Raw genomic sequence first — 5,808 nt, 5'->3', positions numbered from 1 at the left:
TCTTTGAAATTTTCTGTTCAGCTCTTGGATCTCCTCATTTCTTCCATTTGCTTTAGCATCTCTACACTGGAGAGCAAGTTTCAGTGTCTCTTCTGACATCTATTTTGACCTTTTCCTTCTTTCTTGTCTTCTTAATAACTTTTTGCTTTCTTCATGTATAATGTTCTTGATGTCATCCCACAATCCTTCTGGTCTTCGGTCTTTAGTGTTTAATGTATCAAATCTGTCCTTCAGATGATCTCTAAATACAGGTGGGACATATTCAAGAGATTGGGAATATATTCAAGAGACTGGTGGGATATATTCAAGAAACTTAGAGACTGGGGCCCCAAGTTATGCATCGTCCAAGATTCCACTGAACCCCACTGAGCAAAGCATTGAATCCAGGCAGGACAGAACTGGATAGAGATGACTGGAGGCTGGGGTAAGGCCAACACAGGGGAAGGTGGGTATGTGGAGATGTGAATTCAGTCGCCTAGTCTCCTTGTCCCGGGAGAAGGATATCACGTTTGGTAAAGTGAAGGATCAAGGGAAAATAAGAATATCCCAATGAGATGGACTGGCACACAGCAGCAATGGGCTCAAACGTAGCAACGATTGTGAGGTTGGCGCAGGACAGGGCAGTATTTCATTCTGTTGTGCATAGATAGGGTCCCTATGAGTAGGTATTGACTTGATGGCACCTAACAACAACCAAGTCTCCAGCAGTTGTCTTGTGTTATTCCCTGAGGTTGGTGTTCTCAAATCCATCCCTATTAGTCATCCACTGCAGCGTAACTAGTTATTACCACACATTTCTTATTTCATATCTTCCGTGGATCAGGAATCTAGTCATAGCTTACCTGAATCCTCTGCTCTAGGTCCCACAAGATTGCAGTCAAGGCATCCTTCAGGCTGCATTTCTTTCTGGAGTTCAAGGTACTCGTTCAAACTCATATGGTTATTGCAAAATTCAGTTCCTGCCACTGTAAGACTTGCTAATTGACAAACGGGGGCTACTCTCAGCTCCTAGAGACTTCCCACAGTCCTTCTTACTATATGGAAGCTTACTTCTCAAGTCCAGCAGGTCAATCTTTCTGATCTTATGGAGGGTCCCAGACCCTCTTTTAAGAGTTTTCACCCCATCAAGTCAGGAAAATCTCTCTTTTGATAACTCTGAATCAACTGATTTCAGACCTTATTTAGATCTGCAAAGCCTCTTCACCTTTGTCATTCTGTTGGCTGGAAGCAAGTTGTAGGTTCTGCCCACATTCAAAGGGCAGGGATTACAGAAGGATGAGTGTCACTTTAAGCTGTCTCGGCCATATAACTCCACTGAGGGGCTTGGTAAGGGGACATCTTCTCTAGACTTCTGTCATCTGTGGACTCTGACTCACTGAGCCTACAGCTAGCCCGGAAGTAGATCAAGCATGGATGGATTCTTTCTTTCTTTGACTTTGACTCAACAAAACATGCTGAGTGTGAACCAGGCATGCTATGGGGATGCAGGTTGATGAGGCCTAGTCTCTGGCCTCTGAGACCCTCAACCTCCTGAGGGAGGTCAACCCTACATAAAGAAGTCATGTTAGATCCTTGGGAGAATTCAGGAAAGCTTCTTATAGGAGGGATACTTCAAGCTTGAAGATTGTGAGGAGGGGAGAGGAAAAGGACAGTTGAGCTCAGGGAATTGAGGGGAAAGGTATAGAAGCATGTGGTTGGTGATGGCAGGGCTTTAGATTGAGAGACCAGACTAGAAAGACTGGTAGGTAGGACTGAGAAGGTGACAGGTGTCACAGTGGTTATGAACAGGAAATGACATGTTGATATCTTGTCAGGAACACCTCCAGAGAATCCTTGTTTCTTTTCATTCCCCTGACACCTGGCTATTAAGCACCTTCCAACAAGCCACTGTGTTTGGTGCTGGGAATGCAATATTGAATCGGCAGAGAGGGGACCTCAGGGATCTTAGGGACGAGCCAGACATTAGCCAAATCCCAAATTACATCTGGAATATGAACAAGAAGACGTGAACAAGGTATTGTTAGAGCAAAAAACCAGAATCAGCTTCCTGGGCGTGAGGGTGTTACAGAAGAGGTCATTCAAGCCATGGAGTGTGGAGTGTATTCCAAACCCGACAGAGAAAGCAGAGCAGGGTAGACCCGCTTCCCGCCTGCTCTCATACATGTACATGTTGTTGTGTTAGTTTCCATTGATGACCCCTTGTGTAAAGAGTAGAACTGTGCTCACAGGGTTTTCAAGGCTGTGACCTATCAAGGAGATCACCAGGCCTTTCTTCCAAGTAGCTTCTCTGGATGAGTTTGAATCATGACCCTCTCGGCTAGGAGTAGAGCACATTAGTCAGAGACTCTAACACACACATGCTGCTGCTGTTGAGTACCGTGGTATCGGTTCCGACTCATAGCCACTCACACACATATATGCAGCCTGAAATCAGCCTCCTTGCTCCCCCAACCAACGCCACCCACCTGCTCCAAGCACCTCAGTATGCTCAGCTGAGACGGCACACTCCCGTTGCGTTCACACGCTGGAGGCGTTGAGAAAAGCGCCTGGTGAGCACAGAGACCCTCTGTCAGCCAGAGGGACACAAATGGCTGTCTCCAGACTGTGGCGACTTCCCTGGTCGTCAGCACCTCTGTGCCAGCCACAGCAAACCCCTGGAGACCTAACCCATGGCCTCCCTGCTTCGCATACCCAGTCCCAGATGTTCTAATGCCCCGATACTCCCAGACACAGCTCCAGACAGCTGCACAGCTGGCGGGGCAGCCTGTGGGACAGCAGGCCTGCCAATAGCCCTGGAAAGGAGGGCAAAGAGGGGACACTTCAGGCAAGCAGAGACAACTCCCTGAGCCAAAGCATACACCAGTCAGACACTGGCCTGGCTGGGGGTGGGCTCAACCCCTCCTCTCCTAGCACAGCCCAAGGAATCTCCTGTCAACTCATTCCCCTGCCTCCAGCCAGATGTCCCTGCTCCTCAGCCATCCCAGCCAAAGTCCCTTGGCTGGAAAAGGAGAGTTCTTTCTTGCTCCGAGGGAACATGTTTATTCATTCATCTGTTTCTTCCAGAGACATAGCAGACACAGGTCCCATAGATGGCGGGGTCTAAAAGTGCTTTGTTGTCAGACCCTGCTCCTACCCTCTGATTGTGGTCCCTGTGTGGTGCACAGTTTGTGTTTGACTAATAATCAAAAGTTTGGCAGTTTGAACCCATCCAGGGGAAGAACCCACCCAGTGATCTGTTTTCATAAAGGTTACAACTAAGGAACCCTATAAAGTAGTTTGACTCCGCAACACGTGTGGGGTCACCACAAATCTGAAGCAAGCAACTTGCCAGCACAAGACAACAGTATGTGCCAAGCATGTGCCAGGTACAAATCCAAGCCTTCTGGAACTTCCATGAGGCAGACATTGGGAGCAGACAGACACTGAACACATAAACCAACCAGCAAACAAGATCACCCAGATTGTGACAAGTAAAAGACAGGACATCAAAAGGGGTGGGGAGCTGGATCCTTGGCAGATGAGAGGGAGGCAGCCATGGGGAGGGGAGGACTCTCTCTGTCCCTCTGGGTAAGGTCCCTGCCTCTTTTCAGCTTCTCTTCCTAGATTCCTTTGTGATCATTCTGTGTGTACCTCCCCTCTGCTCCCGATTGCTTGTCATATTCCAAAAGAGATTGATTTAAGACAAACCCACCACTGCTCCTCAGAAAACCTACCACCCTCCTATATATAGGGTCGCTATGACTCCACAGCCCTTAACAACAACAACCCTAATACTGCCTCATTAACATGATAAAGAAATCTCATTCCCAAATAGGATTATCACTACAGGGATAAAGGTTGAGATTTACAGCCACAATTTCATCCACACCATAACAGAAGGAAAATCAGCAGCTAGTGGTGGCTGATGACACCACGCAGTGGGAGAAGAGACACAATGACCCTCTCTTCACCGTTCAATTCAGCACATGGTCAACAAGCAGATGCCTGCTAAAATTTAGGTTCTGTGTTGGCCTTGGAGAAAGACCCAAGCAAGAGGCCCCAGTCTGGTGGGGAAAACAGACACTGAGCGAATCTCTAGGGGGTTGATGGCCTATGAATCATGAGAGGGTTTGAACACGTTAGACCTCCAGCTTCCTGGTGCCAAGGTTCTGTCTCCTACTTCGCTGGAGAAGACTGAGGTCAGAACAGTGTTTCCACCAATGAGGCTGGAGCCTCCCTGACAGAGTAGGGCTTTGCTCCCTGCTGGATCGGCCTCCTAAGGGGCCAGGAACAGCAGGGAGAGGGTTAGGGAAGTAAGTTGTGTCATCCTGAGAATCACCAGCCACTGCCATTTCCTGAATAGAGTCCACTGCTCCAAAGGCATTGTTTTATCTCAGAAGCACCTCTGGGGCGGGGTGGGTCACGAGGCAAGGGGGGTTACCTCCCATAGAGGGTCCTCACTAGGGCTCAGCCTCTGCTGCTCCTTCTCTGGTGTCCCCCAGTCCCTTCCTTAACAGCTACTCTCCCCACCTCAGCCTTATGCCCAACTCTGAGTGACGACTAAGCAGGGTTGGAAGGACACTGGGCAGAGGCCAGAGACCCATACTCACCCTCAGGAGGGGTCTGAGGGCAGGAACATGGTTGGAAGAGAACTTGGGAGGGGTCCTGCAGAAAGGATCTAGGAACAAGCCAGGACTGAGAGACAGTACCCACAACTTCTGTTGTCATGGGCCTTTGACAAGCTCTCTCTGTTCTCTTGGCATCAGTTTACCCAAGAGGCCTGGAATGTTCACTGCAGTCCCTTCTTGCCTTAGCTTTTTAGATGATTGTTTCCAATGGAGACAATTGTTGCCCTTTGCCACCAAGTCAGTTCTGACTCATGGTGACCTTATGTCCAACAGAATCCAACACTGCCGGGTCCCACATCAGACTCACAGTGGTTAGCATGTTTGAGGCCATTGTTACAGCGAGTGTGTCATTCCGTCTCATGAAAGGTTTGCTTCATTTTCACTGACCCTCTACCAAACACTAGACATTGGTCTTTCCTGATGACATGCCCAAATAAAGCACCCTCGTTCCTAAAGATCAATACATTTTGGAAAACAGAAAAATCAGGCATCACGTAAGAGCCTCATGAAACCAGAAGAGAGGAAATGTCACTGTGTGAGAGGTCTGAAACTGACACCAAAGGGACTTTCTGGAGGGAAAGGGGATGAGCTCTGCACCAGCCCTATGCCATGCTTTCTAGGACTCCATCTGGCTGTGAGAGTCCTCTAGCTGGACAGCAGAGATGTGGTGACCAGAGCAACATCAAGAATACCTCCTACACGAGTGATTGATTTTGCAGCCCAGAAGTGGAGAAGAACGGAGAGCAGGACCCTACCCAGAGAGGTAGTGACGCCAGGGATGGAAACAGAGACGATGACATGGACAGATGGAGTGGCTAGGGGCACTGGACTCAGGGAGGGAGAAGAGCTGTGTGCTGGCGGCCGGGGGGCGGGCCTGTGTGGTATACCCTTTGGTTATTTGATGATGCATGGGGAGGATTGAAATCATTGCAGTGAAACAAAGTATGATAGGATGAGTGTAAAGCTGAGGTTCTCCCATATAAACTTCACAATAAAAACTTAAAAAAAGATGAAGAACAAACAAGATGGCGGATCGGGTGGATGTATAGCAGAGAGCTCCGCCAACAACAACACAGAATACCTGACCAAGCAGGCTCAGGGGCTGGTCCCAGAACTCTGAACTGCATATAAAGGAATACTTAGAAGGTTGGAAGGCTCACAGCTGGGGGAATCTGTGGCAGAAGCAAGAAATCTATTGCTT

Source organism: Chrysochloris asiatica, unplaced genomic scaffold, assembly GCF_000296735.1.
Source record: "Chrysochloris asiatica unplaced genomic scaffold, ChrAsi1.0 scaffold00007, whole genome shotgun sequence".
NCBI lineage: Eukaryota > Metazoa > Chordata > Mammalia > Afrosoricida > Chrysochloridae > Chrysochloris > Chrysochloris asiatica.
This window is presented reverse-complemented; position numbering follows the sequence as displayed.